The sequence below is a fragment of the Oncorhynchus clarkii genome, chromosome 22 (genome assembly GCF_045791955.1).
Source record: "Oncorhynchus clarkii lewisi isolate Uvic-CL-2024 chromosome 22, UVic_Ocla_1.0, whole genome shotgun sequence".
Taxonomy (NCBI): domain Eukaryota; kingdom Metazoa; phylum Chordata; class Actinopteri; order Salmoniformes; family Salmonidae; genus Oncorhynchus; species Oncorhynchus clarkii.
Genome location: NC_092168.1, coordinates 19,192,160 through 19,208,555, shown reverse-complemented (window position 1 = coordinate 19,208,555; position 16,396 = coordinate 19,192,160). Strand labels below are relative to the sequence as shown.

Sequence of the window (16,396 nt, the reverse complement as noted above, 5' to 3'; positions counted from 1 at the left end):
CTAAAAAAACATTACAAAATGCTCTAAAAACACTAAAATACATCATTTTAGAAACGGAAATGCTCCCAGCATAGTGATGCAGGTCTTTAGAGGTTGTACACCCTGAAATTGTCATTCCGAACTTTATCTGCAACGTTACATTCCATTTTGTGTGACTAGAGCTGTTTTCCCTATCCAGCTGTTCCATTCTCTGTGTAGCCTTCTGCTACAGTTAACTGCCAAAATAAAGGAAACACCAACATAAAGTATCTTAATAGGGAGTTGGGCCACCACGAGCTGCCAGAACAGCTTCAATGCGCCTTGGCATAGATTCTACAAGTGTCTGGAAATTCCTGTGTGGAAGCACCTGCTTTCTGTATACTTTGTGTCCCTCATTTACTCAAGTGTTTCCTTTATTTTTGCAGTTACCTGTAGAATGAACAGAGAGGTATCGCTGAAGTTTCAACAATATGGAATATAACTTTACGGATAAAGTGTGGAATGACACAATTTCATGTGTACAACTGTATCACTATACTAATACCTTTTCAGTTTCTAAAAGGACGTATTTGGTGTTTTTGGAGCCTTTGTTCATGTTTTCTTCAGAGCCCCCGTACTGCACAAATAGGATGAGGAAATGAATCCCTGGATGGGGTAGGTTTCTCAAAACAAGTGAAATTGTAAGAAAACATGTCTGGATCATTCTATTACATCTCTTTACATAAAGAATTGAGATTTGGTTGCAAAAAAAAAAAAAGATATCAGGCTGTTTTCCATATGCGTTTTATTTGAAATGACCCTGGTTGGGAAATACATGATTTATTAACAAATCTAAAAACTTCAAGCAATTGTCCTATGCAGCACTTTGAATAGATCCGTGATTGATTTACTATTTATCAACTTATCCATGTTTCTGTTTTCCATAGCACGGTATAATGCATAATATGCCCCATAGAGCCATATGTTCTACAGAAATCCAGTTCTAGGAGTGCCTGCATGGTGTACAGTAGTGACAGTAATTAATATACACATTTAAATAGCTGCTCACTTCAAAAGTCTCAAGGTCCCAAATAGATCTCTTGTACGGCATATGACCTTCTCAAAACTGAAGGGCACACTTTATGTTGGATTTTCCAGATGTTTCGATGTACTGTTTACTGGCCACGTGAGCTTGTGTCACAACAAATAAACAAGACGTAGGCAAGGTTATCTTGTATGTTATATCTGTCAGTGACGAATGCACTGTAAGGTTTACTCCTGGTGGCAAAGTGGCCCTTTCAGTGTTTTTGTGCTTCTTTTTGACCTTGTGCTGTCTTGCCATAAGCACAATATATTTCACTAGTTAAACTGATACATGAAAAACACTGTCTGAGATATTGATTAGTAAATTCTGCTAAGGCAAGTAAATCATTTAAGGCCTTGAACTAAGTTGTCCTTTGTCCAGCCTCACATCTACCATCCCCTTTGATGTTTCAAGGATTCTATTAGGCCTCAAGTGCCTATTTTTAAGCTAACGTTCAAATCAAGACAAGTTGAAAATCAGTTGAAGTTGTGTTTGCTCACACAGTTCGCTGTAAGGCCACACTCTGTCAAAGCTAGCCTGCTTACTGACTGAAAAAAGATAACCCCAATGCAGATTGAGTTGGGCGTCTGTCTCTCCGTATACTAAACTTTAAAGTTGCTCTAGGACCTGTAGGCCTATACAAATTCCAATGCAGAACTGAAGTTCTGGCTTTGGAAGTACATATTAGATTGTAGTGAAATGGTCAACGCACATTATCTTGTAGGACCAAGGATCAGGCAATGGACCTAAGACTAGCCATACCAAGAAGAGTAGAAATGGCTGTCAAGGAACATTTGATGAAAGAAAATATACACACGCACACATATAGGCCTACACATGCCGTTGGTTTAGATGCTGGACAGAAAAAATAATAGAAAAAGGCTAAAGTGATTTAAGGTGGCCTATATGTTTCTCTGTTATTGATGTCAAGTGATGTAGAAAAGCCACAATGTCAATCTTTAGCTGATTTAAACTTCTAAACATTCTAAACACTTCAGCGAGGAGGCCTTTCTAATCGACACTGGCCCGGGTATCCTGGAAGGATATTGACCTCATTACGATAGTAGAGGATGCCTGGTTGTTCTTTAAAAGTGCTTTCCTCACCATCTTAAATAAGCATGCCCCGTTCAAAAAAAATTAGATCCAGGAACAGATATAGCCCTTGGGTCACTCCACACCTGACTGCCCTCGACCAGCCCAAAAACATGCTGTGGCGTACTGCATTAGCATCGAATAGCCCCCGCGATACGCAACTTTTCAGGGAAGTTTGTGACCAATATACGCAGGCAGTTAGGAAAGCAAAGGCCAGCTTTTTCAAACAGAAATTTGCATCCTGTAGCACAAGCTCCAAAAAGTTCTGGGACACTGTAAAGTCCATGGAGAATAAGAGCACCTCCTCCCAGCTGCCCACTGCACTGAGGCTAGGAAACACTGCCACCACCGAAAAATCCATGATAATTGAGAATTTCAATAAGCATTTTTCTATGGCTGGCCATGCTTTCCACCCCGGTTAACAGCCCTGCACCCCTCACAGAAACTTGCCCAAGCCTCCCCCATTTCTCTTTCATCCAAATCCAGATAGGTCATGTTCTGAAAGAGCTGCAAAATCTGAACCCTTACAAATCAGCCGGGCTAAACAATCTGGACCCTCTCTTTCTAAAATTATCCGCAGAAATTGTTGCAACCCCTATTACTAACCTGTTCAACCTCTCTTTCATATCGTCTGAGATTCCCAAAGATTGGAAAGCTGCCGCGGTCATCCCCCTCTTCAAAGGGGGAGACACTCTAGACCCAAACTGCTTCAGACCTATATCTATCCTACCCTGTCATTCTAAGGTCTTCGAAAGCCAAGCTAACAAACAGATTACCGACCATTTCGAATCCCACCGTACCTTCTCCGCTATGCAATCTGATTTCCGAGTTGGTCATGGGTGCACCTTAGCCACGCTCAAGGTCCTAAACAATATCATAACCGCCATCGATAAGAGACAATACTGTGCAAGTGTATTCATCAATCTGGCCAAGGTTTTCAACTCTGTCAATCACCACATTGTTATCGGCAGACTCAACAGCCTTGGTTTCTCAAATTACTGCCTCACCTGGTTCACCAACTACTTCTTAGACAGAGTTCAGTGTGTCAAATCAGAGGGCCTGTTGTCCGGACCTCCGGCAGTCTCTATGGGGGTGACACAGGGTTCAATTCTCGGGCCGACTGTTTGCTCTGTATACATCAATGATGTCACTTTTGCTGCTGGTGATTCCCTGATCCATCTCTACGCAGACAACACCATTTTGTATGCTTCTGACCCTTTGGACAATGTTTTAACTAACCTTCAGACGAGGTTCAATGCCATAAAACTCTCCTTCCATGTCCTCCAACTGCTCTTAAATGCAAATAAAATTAAATGCATGCTCTTCAACCGATCGCTGCCCACACCTGCTTGCCCGCCCAGCATCACTACTCTGGATGGTTCTGACTTAGAATATGTGGACAACTGCAAATACCTAGGTAAACTCTCCTTCCAGACTCACATTAAGCATCTCCAATCCAAAATTAAATTTAGAATCGGCTTCCTATTTTGCAACAAATCATCCTTCAATCATGCTGCCAAACATACCCTCGTAGAACTTCCTATCCTACCGATCCTTGACTCAAGCGATATAATTTACAAAATAGCCTCCAACACTCTACTCAGCAGATTGGATGCAGTCTATCACAGTGCCATCCGTTTTGTCACCAAAGCCCCATATACTACCCACCACTGCAACCTGTTTGCTCTCGTTGGCTGGCCCTCGCTTCATATTCGTCGCCAAACCCACTGGCTCCAGGTCATCTATGTTTTTGCTAGGTAAAGCCCACTGGTCACTATAGCAGCACCCACCCATAGCACGCGCTCCAGCAGGTATATCTCACTGGTCACCCCCAAAGCCAATTCCCCCTTTGTCCGCCTTTCCGTCCAGTTTTCGGCTGCCAATGACTGGAACAAACTGTAAAAATCACTAAAGCTGGAGATTCATATCTCCCTCACTAACTTTAAGCACCAGCTGTCAGAGCAGCTCACAGATCACTGCACCTGTACATAGCCCATCTGTAAATAGCCCATCCAACTACCTCATCCCCCATACTGTTATTTATTTGATTTATTTTGCTCCTTTTCACCCCCGTATCTCTACTTGCATACTCATTTTCTGCACTCTATCACTACAGTGCTTAATTGCTATATTGCTATTATTTCGCCACTATGGCCTATTTAGGGCATTACCTCCCTTATCCTACCTCATTTGCACACACTGTATATAGACCTTTCCTATTGTATTATTGAATGCATGTTTGTTTATTCCATGTGTAACTGTGTGTTGTTGTTTGTGTCACACTGCTTTGCTTTATCTTGGCCAGGTCGCAGAACTTGTTCTCAACGAGTCTACCTGGTTAAATATAGATGAAATAATATATATATATATATATATATATATATGTATATATATATATATATATATATATATATGTTGTTTTTTTTTAAACAGGTGTTCACATGTATTTCAAGGAACAGGTTTAACTAAGGTTTTGAAACCCTTAGATTACAAGACAGTTAGGAATTACCTGCTTTGATCAGTATATCACTGTGCTTTTTCTTTAGTTTTAAACTTTATTTGGCCCGTAGTTGCAATTGCAGGAATACTTTTTTCAAGGATACAGTTACATGTTAAATGTGCAACCAGAGGGAACAAAACTCTAGACTACTTTTACTCCCCACACAGAGATGCGTATAAAGCTCTCCCTCACCCACCATTTGGCAAATCTGACCATAATTTTATCCCCCTGATTCCTGCTTACCAGCAAAAACTAAAGCAGGAAGCACCAGTGACTCAGTCAATAAAAAAGTGACCGTTATGTCCCCTGACTAACCATCAAACAGGCAAAGCGTCAATACAGGACTAAGATTGAATCATACTACGCTGGCTCCGACGCTCGTCGGATGTGGCAGGGCTTGCAAACTATTACAGACTACAAGGGAAGCACAGCCGCGAAGCCGCGAGCTGCCCAGTAACACGAGACTACCAGACGAGCTAAATTAAGTCTATGCTTGCTTTGAGGTAAGTAATACTGCCCAATTGACGACCGACCCGTAGCACTCACGTCTTTAGCCATGAAATGCTTTGGAAGGCTGGTCATGGCTCACATCAACACCATTATCCCAGAAACCCTAGATCCACTCCAATTTGCATACCGCCCCAACAGATCTAAACACAATGCAATCTCTATTGCACTCCACAATGCCCTTTCCCACATGGACAAAATTAGCACCTATGTGATAATGCTATTCATTGACTACAGCTCAGCGTTCTCCCAAAATATATGGAAGAAGGTAATCTGGTCAGATGAGACTAAAATTGAACCTTTTGGCCATCAAGGAAAACGCTATGTCTGGTGCAAACCCAACACCTACCATTACCTCGAAGACACCATCCCCACAGTGAAGCATGGTGGTGGTAGTATCATGCTGTGTAGATGTTTTTCATCAGCAGGGACTGAGAAACTGATCAGAATTGAATGAATGATGCATGGTGCTAAATACAGGGAAATTCTTGAGGGAAACCGGTTTCAGTCTTCTAGAGATTTCAGACTGGGACAGAGGTTCACCTTCCAGCAGGACAATGACCCTAAGCATACTGCTAAAGCAACACTCAAGTGGTTTAAGAGGAAACATTTAAATGTCTTGGAATGGCCTAGTCAATTCCCAGACCTCAATCTAATGGAGAATCTGTGGTATGACTTAAATATTGCTGTACACCTGCGGAACCCATGCAACTTGTGGGAGCTGGAGCAGTTTTGCCTTGAAGAATGGGCAAAAATCCCAGTGGCTAGATGTGCCAAGCTTATAGAGACATACTCCAAGAGACTTGCAGCTGTAATTGCCTCAAAATGTGGCTCTACAAAGTATTGACTTTGGGGGGTTGAATAGTTATTCACACTCAAGTTTTCTGTTTTTTTGTCGTATTTCTTGTTTGTTTCACAATAAAAAATCATTTGCATCTTCAAAGTGGTAGGCATGTTGTATAAATCAAATTGTCATGCCCTGACCGTATAAATATTTTTATTCTCTATGTTTGGTTGGTCATGGTGTGACTCGGGTGGGAAACTCTATGTTCTGTGTTTCTATGTTTTGGCCTGGTATGGTTCTCAATCAGGGACAGCTGTCTATCGTTGTCTCTGATTGGGAATCATACTTAGGCAGCCTTTTTCCATCCAGCCAGGACGGGTTGTGCCGGCTCTACGCTTGAGACCTCCAGTGCACCGCCACGGCCCAGTGTATCCGGTGCCTGCTCCATGCACCAGGCTTCCAGTGCATCTCTCCAGTCCGGTGAGACCTGTTCCGGTTCCACGTACCCGGCCTCCAGTATGTCTCCCCAGCCTGGTAAGCCCTGTGGCAGCTCCATGCACCAGGCTTCCAGTACGTATCCTCAGTCCGGTGAGACCTTTTCCGGCTCCACATAGGAGGCCTCCAGTGATGACCCATGGCCCGAAGCCTCCTGTGATGATCCATGGCACGAAGCCTCCAGCGACGATCTCCAGTCCGGAGCCTGCGGCGAGGGTCCCCAGTCCGGGGCCTGCGGAGAGGGTCTCCAATCCGGGGTCGGCGACGAGGGTCCCCACACCAGAGGCGCTATCAAAGTGGGGGGAGCCAGACATAGATCGGGGTCAGCGTCACGCACCGGAGCCGCCACCGAGGTAGATGCCCACCCGTAGTGTCACGGTGCTGACTTTTGCCCAATACCTGCAGCAAAAGCCTCTACCCTGCCCTCTGGCTGGGCAGAGTACATTGGGACTTTAGTTACTTCGGTGTAACAAGGGCCTAGCCGTGCGGCCCTACCAACACTCCTATTTATTCGTAATGGCCCTTCGCGTGAGTTGGGTTTGTTCCTTCATTCACGTTGTCACTCCCTTATTTTCCGGTCTAGTATGAGGCCTTGGATAGAGTGTTATGGATTCCTCCTATATTTTTTGACCTTCAAGTCATCTTTACCTATGTATATATCAATGCCTAATAACAACTCCTATTAGTTATTATGCTCGTCAGCTAGTAGTCACTTGGAAACTAGTATTGGTATATGTTTTGACTCTCTTAAAAATATATTGTCCACACAATGAAATATTCTTTAGTGCAATCACTTTAACCTATAACCAGGGTTACTTTCTGTTCAGTGAGAGTGTCAAAGGCGTTTGCTCTCCAGATCGTTAATCTGGCCTAGTTGTCAAAGTTTCAAGCTTTTATTAAGTCACTGTTTTTTGTCTTATACACATCATTACAATTCAATGGTTATACAGTTTCTCAATACAACAATAATGCTCAATCAATCCTTAATGCTTTAAGCTATGCCAGATAATATTGCAAAACTTTAAATGCGTTAACACTTCTAACAATATTGACTAAATAGTTCAATTACCTTAAATGCTCAGCCCCTTGGTCGCTTTCCTGTAATTGGTATTCTCACAGCTATGACGCTAGATTCCGAATTCCAATATCTCTATACACTTCCAACTCTGTGTATCGACTCAATATATTGTAACTGGTACTTGGCTATTTTTCCTTGAATTGCTAATCACATCTGGTTTCTGGTGTCTAAAATGCGAACGCCCGCTTTGCCTGTGTGATCAAGAGGTGGTTAGACCTCTGTTTTTCGGAGACTCGGGTTCACAAGATTCAACCAGCTTCTTCAGATAGTGACCCAATAAGTACTTAAGCAAAAATATCCAGCTCTCAAAATATTGTTCTAGTCCAACAAAAAGTGTATATCCTAATACTATTCACTTCCAACTCTGCATAGACTCAATATATGGTAACTGGTACTTGACTGTTTTTCCTTGAATTGCAAATCACCTCGGGTTCCTGGTGTCAAAAATGCGAACGCCCGCTTTGTCGGGTTCACAAGATTCAACCAGTTTCTTCAGATTGTGACCCAATAAATACTTAGGCAAAATAATCCAGTTCTCAAATATTGTTATAGTCTAACAAAAAGAGTATAGTGCAATAGTACATTTACCTGTGATGATCCTCCATATGAAGTCTGTCTCATATGTTAACGAGGATCATACTGTCTTATGATCTCTGTTCTCTTTATATACCTTTTTACAGGGGAAGTTCCCACTGGTGCTGTAGACCTACGTAACCTTGAGCCTGTGTGTTAAACGGAAGCTTCCCATTTAAGGTCATGCACTACTGACTCTCACATTGCTGCTTCCGTGTTACTGTTGGCTGATTCGACTCAATCATACCAGCTGGTTGTTTCTACCACTGGAGGTGGCGTAGGTGGTATGTCAAGCGTCAGCTGGGAGAAGTCTATGATAGGTATCTCCTCTGCTTCTCCCTGTTGTCCAGTTTCCGCAGGTGCGGTCCATGGTTCCAGGAGGTCCCGTGGATGCCCTGTGTTGTTGTCCCCATTGCTTGATGGAGTGGGCAGATTCTTTTCATCTCTTGTCACAGTACCCTCCCCTATAGTGTCAGGTTTGCGGCCGGAGACCGCACCTTTGGGGGAGGGATACTGTCACGCCCTGACCGTAGAGATCTTTTTATTCTCTATGTTTGGTTGGTCCGGGTGTGACTCGGGTGGGAAACTCTATGTTCTGTGTTTCTATGTTTTGGCCGGGTATGGTTCTCAATCAGGGACAGCTGTCTATAGTTGTCTCTGATTGGGAATCATACTTAGGCAGCCTTTTTCCTTTTGTGTTTTGTGGGTAGTTGTCTGTGTTAGTGGTATTATAGCCTAAGTAAGCTTCACGGTCGTTTCCGTGTTCTTTGTTTTGTTGGCAACATTTATCAAATAAAAGAAATGTACGCTCACCATGCTGCACCTTGGTCCGGTCATTTCCACGACGACAGCGATCGTCTATTTTAATTCCAGGTTGTAAGGCAACAAAATAGGGAAAATGCCAAAGGGGGTGAATACTTTCACAAGCTACTGTAAGCATTTAAATGTAAAGTCTACACCTGTTGTATTCAGCAAGTGACAAGTAACATTTTATTTGATTTGATCAAGCAGCATGTGTTTCAGTGTTTTGCCGTTCACCCAATTTACATAAAATAGGTAGTTCAGTATGTGTCATTTAGCTATTTAAGTAAAGTGTCTGATGTACTGAATATGCCAGTAGTTGTTTTATGTTTACCTATGGAGCATCCATCTTTTTAGCATTCAGTTTGCAATATCCAGTTCGCCACAAGCTTCGGGCAATTTTTTTTTTACTGTAGTTTTGCACATTAAACACAGTGGGAGAGAAGAACACTGTTGTAACTAGCAACATGCACGGGCAGCTCTGTTGATTCTAAATTAAAGAGTGCAGGTAGTGTTTAATCAATAACACAAATCTGTTGGGTCGCTGTCTGCAATTGAAGGATTAAGTTAGATTAATTCTACTTTGCTCCCATGGAACTACAGTCCAACCTCTCTTGACTGCAGTCTACATATTAAATCAATTATCTTTTAAATGGGTCAGGTAGGTCGCAGTGCGGCCCATACCTCTGTATAAAACCAACTCTCTTCTAATGCATGCAAGAGCAATGCAATGGGTTGTGTAGCATACCTTGGCTTTTGATGAGCAGTCTCGAGTGGAGCAGGGGGTTGAGCTAATATCTTTAAAGGTCATGTGTGATACATGCAATATGACTGCTCGATCCTCCTGTTGACTTGGTGGTAGTAAATTAAGTAGATTACGTTTCACCACAGATTGGCTACTTGTTTTGCATGGTGAAAGTATGCATTTTATAAAGCCTCTGTAGTCCCAGGTTGGGAGGAATAAGTGAAGGCTCAAGAATGGTTTTCCATGCAGGATATCGTTTAGCACATTGCTTTGTCTTCACGCATACTGTCCCTCAGTGCTTTAAAAGCTGTTTTATTCATCGTCAATATAGTTTTATTTGCTACTATAAAAAAGGAAAACAGCATAAGCTATTTATAAAGTTCTGGGGCTTCGAGTCGATACATCTGCATCTGCTCGACATTGCTTTATACAACAGTGTATTTTCAATGGTTTTATGGGTTGACTTTTGTCATTTTTTTTATAATTGGCAAAAGTAATGCGTATGATGCCAGTTTTAGCCTCAGCTAGCTTCCAGTAAGTTTTGTGGTGTATTTTAGAATGCTTGGCCCCCCTCCACACTAGTAGGACCCTGACAGTGCAGGCCCAGGGTCTTCCCCTCAGGAGCTGAGCTGGCTAAAGGATGGCCTGCCTAGCTCTGCCTCAGCCTCTTATCTACCCCCGGCAGCAGCCCTCAGGCAGTGGAGCTGCTGCTGGGGCTCAAACACACAAACCTGTCCAGATGCTTGGAAGAATAACTGATGTTGCCACATCACGTCTAACACCTTTTGGAATGTAAAGAACAGCAGGCGAAACACTTTCACAATGTATGAGAATGAGATGAAAGGGAAATAACTTTATTCCAACGCTTATTTTTAAAGCCAGTGTGCTGTTGGCCCTGCATATTTAAGTCCCTGTGGGGTTTTCATACCTCACTTACACAAATACACATATGGATACCTTGCACCGAGTGGAATATTGGCATGTTGCCAATGACTTTTGCTATGTTCAAAGAACTCATCTAAGGACTATGGGGATCTGGTTTTGATACTCTATTTCTACAGTTTCAAGTTGGTGGTTGTAGTTGCAATACTCTCACCCTGTTGCTGTGTCGTTCTTCATTAAGAGTATTCTATGCACATACTACCTATATTTTCTGAAGAGACTTACGCAACTGCATTTTTTGTTCTTTTATTCCATGTTTTTGTTAGAAAATGTAACCCCCTTCTGCTCCCAGGTGGTCTATTCTCATAATGGATTTAAAAGCGTCTCTGAAAGGTGCTCGCCTTGGCTCAGCAGGGCTTGTATTTAGAACTATGTGATTTGTTCTTGTGCAACATTACGCCTTATTATTTCCTGCCGGCAAGAAACCATGGAGTCAGGGTCTGCCAGATTCACATTTAAGTCGCACTGTCCTGTTAGCTGGAGGGTCTGTGAATGTGATGACTGCGGCAGGACCAACGAAGCAGTCAGGGAGAGGGCCCCAGGACAATGCATTAACAATGTCTCCCTGTAGAAGTTTTGGGTATGTCTATGCTGCAGGCTCCTTCTGTTCACACACAAGCAGCCACTGAATAGCAGATGTGTTGGAGGTCTCCCTCAGTCCCTCGGCAGTATTGAGATACGAAAGTCTCCTTTGAACAAATGAGGCCCTCAAATAGTTTAACAACAAGAAACTTGAATTTCAAACTATATGGCTTGGTTGTGAAATGTATAGCATGTCAGCACTGAAGCAAAACCTGAACTTTTTCCAACTTAGGGGTGTAAACCATGTAACTCTTCAAATGAATATTGAAATGTTAATTTCAGAATATGTGACTGTGAAGTAGAATTGCGCATTACCACTATTCTAGGCCAAGAACATATTCAGGGCTTGACATTCAGGTAAATTTGGCAGTGGCAAAACTATTTTCAGGTCTTGCCAACATTTTTTAAGCAGAATTAAGTCAAAACTTTAACTCAGGAAAATTCACTGTCTTCTTGGTGTATTTTTGGCCAGTGTATATTTGGCCTTGTGTTTTAGGTTATTGACCTGCTGAAAGGTGAATTAATCTCCCAGTGTCTGGTGGAAAGCAGATTGGAAACTACCCAGTTTTTAACGATTACAAGCATACCCATATGTTGCAGCCACAATATGTTTGAAAATATGGAGAGTAATACTCAGTGATGTATTGGATTTGCCCCAAAAATAACACTTTGTACTCAAATGTGAATTACTTTGCCACATTTTTTGCAGTACTACTTTAGTGCCTTGTTGCAAACAAGATACATGTTTTGGAATATTTATGTTCTGTTCTTCCACTGATGAGTGATTAGGACTGGCTCGCAGTCGCCATTCCAATTCATCCCAAAGGTGTTCAATGGGGTTGAGGTCAGGGCTCTGTGCAGGCTAGCCAAGTTCTTCCACACCGATCTTGACAAACCATTTCTGTGCGGAACTCGCTTTGTGCACGGGTACATTGTCATGCTAAAACAGGAAAAGGCCTTCCCCAAACTTTTGCCACAAAGTTGGAAGCACAGCATCGTCTAGAATGTCACTGTATGCTGTAGCGTTACGATTTCCCTTCACTGGAACTAAGGGGCCCAAACCCTGAAACAGCCCCAAACCATTATTCATCCTCCACCAAACTGTACAGTTGGCACAACCGAGCACAGACGATTCTTACGCATCACTCGCTTCAGCACTTGGCAGTCTCATTCTGTGCGCTTGTGTGGCCCACCACTTCGCGGCTGCGTTTCCACTTCACAATAACAGCACTTACAGTTGACCGGGGAAGCTCTAGCAGGGCAGAAATGTGACAAACTGACTTGATGGGAAGGTGGCATCCTATGACGGTCCAACGTTGAAAGTAACTGAGCACTTCAGTAAGGCCATTCAACTGCCAATGTTTGTCTATGGAAATTGTATGGCTGGGTGCTAGAGTTTATAAACCTGTCGGCAAAAGGTGTGGCTGAAATGGCCAAATCCACTAATTTGAAGGGGTGTCCACATACAGTGCATTGCGAAAGTATTCGGCCCCCTTGAACTTTGCGACCTTTTGCCACATTTCAGGCTTCAAACATAAAGATATAAAACTTTATTTTTTGTGAAGAATCAACAACAAGTGGGACACAATCATGAAGTGGAACGACATTTATTGAATATTTCAAACTTTTTTAACAAATCAGAAACTGAAAAATTGGACGTGCAAAATTATTCAGCCCCTTTACTTTCAGTGCAGCAAACTCTCTCCAGAAGTTCAGTGAGGATCTCTGAATGATCCAATGTTGACCTAAATGACTAATGATGATAAATACAATCCACCTGTGTGTAATCAAGTCTCCGTATAAATGCACCTGCACTGTGATAGTCTCAGAGGTCCGTTAAAAGCGCAGAGAGCATCATGAAGAACAAGGAAAACACCAGGCAGGTCCGAGATACTGTTGTGAAGAAGTTTAAAGCCGGATTTGGATACAAAAAGATTTCCCAAGCTTTAAACATCCCAAGGAGCACTGGGCACGCGATAATATTGAAATGGAAGGAGTATCAGACCACTGCAAATCTACCAAGACCTGGCCGTCCCTCTAAACTTTCAGCTCATACAAGGAGAAGACTGATCAGAGATGCAGCCAAGAGGCCCATGATCACTCTGGATGAACTGCAGAGATCTACAGCTGAGGTGGGAGACTCTGTCCATAGGACATAGGACATGCACAAATCTGGCCTTTATGGAAGAGTGGCAAGAAAGCCATTTCTTAAAGATATCCATAAAAAGTGTTGTTTAAAGTTTGCCACAAGCCACCTGGGAGACACACCAAACATGTGGAAGAAGGTGCTCTGGTCAGATGAAACCAAAATTGAACTTTTTGGCAACAAGGCAAAACATTATGTTTGGCGTAAAAGCAACACAGCTCATCACCCTGAACACACCATCCCCACTGTCAAACATGGTGGTGGCAGCATCATGGTTTGGGCCTGCTTTTCTTCAGCAGGGACAGGGAAGATGGTTAAAATTGATGGGAAGATGGATGGAGCCAAATACAGGACCATTCTGGAAGAAAACCTGATGGAGTCTGCAAAAGACCTGAGACTGGGACGGAGATTTGTCTTCCAACAAGACAATGATCCAAAACATAAAGCAAAATCTACAATGGAATGGTTCAAAAATAAACATATCCAGGTGTTAGAATGGCCAAGTCAAAGTCCAGACCTGAATCCAATCGAGAATCTGTGGAAAGAACTGAAAACTGCTGTTCACAAATCCTCTCCATCCAACCTCACTGAGCTCGAGCTGTTTTGCAAGGAGGAATGGGAAAAAATTTCAGTCTCTCGATGTGCAAAACTGATAGAGACATACCCCAAGCGACTTACAGCTGTAATCGCAGCAAAAGGTGGCGCTACAAAGTATTAACTTAAGGGGGCTGAATAATTTTGCACGCCCAATTTTTCAGTTTTTGATTTGTTAAAAAAGTTTGAAATATCCAATAAATGTCGTTCCACTTCATGATTGTGTCCCACTTGTTGTTGATTCTTCACAAAAAAATACAGTTTTATATCTTTATGTTTGAAGCCTGAAATGTGGCAAAAGGTCGCAAAGTTCAAGGGGGCCGAATACTTTTGCAATGCACTGTACGTGTGTATATAGTGTACATCCTAATTTTTCTCCTATCACAGCCGTTAAACTCTCAAAGGGATAGTTTTTTTTTTTATACCCCATCTACCAATAGGTGCCCTTTGCGAGGTATTGGACAATTTTCCCTGTTTTTTGTGGTTGAATCTGTGTTTGAAATGTCAATGTTCAACTGAGGGACCTTACAGATGTGCGGGGTACAGAGATGAGGTAGTCATACAAAAATCATGTTACACACTATTTCACACAGTCCATGAAACATATTATGTGACTTTGTTACTCCGGAAATTATTTAGGTTTACCATAATTAAGGGGTTGAATGCTTATGGACTTTTTTTATGTTGGTTTTTTATGTTGGTTTTATTTCTAAAAACATAATTCCACTTTGACATTATGAGATATTGTGTGATGGCCAGTGCCACACAATCACAATTTAATCCATGTTAAATTCAGGCTGTAACACAACAGAATGTGGTAAAAGAAAAGAGGTGTGAATATGTACGTACTGTATGTACTGTATGCCTGTCAATTCTTTTCTGAGGTATTTGACACAGGGGGCTATTTAAACATTACCAGAATCTACAGGTTTCAGCTGGATAACCAACTCAAACTGTTTTCAAAAAGATCTGCACTTATTTTGTTTATGTAGGCTATATTCTCTTGTTCTTGTGTGGTATCGACCAATGGCAGATGATGGTACAGAATCAATTCAGTATTCCCAAAGCCTCAATGCTGTAGGACTAACCTTTCTTCTCTTTCTCTTCTTCCCCCCCACAGAAGACACAGCACTCATGAAAATTCTGAGGCCATTAGATGAGTGAGGCCCAACAGTGGATCCTGGTCGTTCACAATCAAAATTATCGGTAAGGCACCTTATCCGCTGTGGAGCTGTCGGATTAACCAGGTTGGTTAGCTCCCAGCACTGTGGCATTGTTTGCACGTTCATTGTTGTTTAACTAGCTGACGTTAGCTGGCTGGCTCGATAGCTAGCGTTCCTTAACGTGTCTGATCTTAAACGTGGTTTATTGTTTAGCTAGCTAGCTAGCTAGCTAGCTAGCTATATGTCTTAAGCTAAAGTGTACTGTTAGTTAGCTAAAGTTAGCTGGCTGGCTCCCTAGCGGACGTTATTATTAGTTTCCCAGAGTTGTTTGCTTTTCTAGTTAGTCTAATGTTAGCTAGCTAACATTGAACCTGTTTGGTTAGCTCCCAGCACTGTAGCATTGTTCGCACTTTGTTCATTGTTGTTTAACTAGCTTACGTTAGCTGGCTGGCTCGTTAGCTAATGTGACGTGTGTACAACACCCGTTGAATATGGCCGGTGTCAGTAAATGTCTGCTAAAAAGCGTAATGACATTATGGCCAGTAGAGCGGGTTAGGCTGTTTTCATGTAATCCAGGGCTTTGAATGCTCTGAATGCTCCGAGAGCGAAATTAGGTGGGTGGGGCTAAAACTTAAGAGGGTGTGTACAATGCTGAGTGGGTGTAGACAACGAAGAGCTCTTCACTAGATGCCAAAACATTCAAAGGCCATTTTCTCAAAAGTGAGTTTACAAGTTGATCAACTTTCAAAGCAGAATTACTTTCCCATTGTTCCTCAAATGCAGTGTATGACATAACATTTTGTAGCTCTGAGTCTCTACTTTTATTCAATGTAAAAAACACCATTTCACATTTTGCTACATAAGACCGAATCCAGGTGGTGAGTCACAAATGGTGTTCAATGGGGTTGAGGTCAGGCCTCCACACTGATCTCGACAAACCATTTCTGTATGGACCTTGCTTTGTCCACAGGGGCATTGTCATGCTGAAACAGGAAAGGGCCTTCCCCAAACTGTTGCCAGAAAGTTGGTAGCACAGAATCGTCATAGAATGTCATTGAATGATGTAACGTTAAGATTTACCTTCACTGGAACCAAGGGGACTAGCCAGAACCATGAAAAACCGCCCCAGACCATTATACCTCCTCCACTAAACTTTACAGTTGGCACTATGCATTGGGGCAGGTAGCGTTGTCCTGGCATCCACCAAACTCAGATTCGTCCTTCGGTCTGCCAGATGTTGAAGCGTGATTCATAACTCCAGAGAACGTGTTTCCACTACTCCAGAGTCCAATGGTTACGAGCTTTACACCACTACAACCGATGCTTGGAATTGCGCATGGTGATCTTAGGCT

General features: G+C 42.5%; 1 protein-coding gene across 1 annotated transcript in view; it reads left to right on the top strand.

Moving 5' to 3' along the window:
• Window positions 1–16,396, top strand: part of LOC139380533 (GULP PTB domain containing engulfment adaptor 1a) — a 157,090-nt gene that overhangs the window by 90,238 nt on the left and 50,456 nt on the right. The window contains exon 2 of the mRNA XM_071123274.1: window positions 15,002–15,087. The gene's annotated coding sequence lies outside the window, so the exon portion shown is untranslated. The remainder of the gene's footprint in view (window positions 1–15,001; window positions 15,088–16,396) is intronic.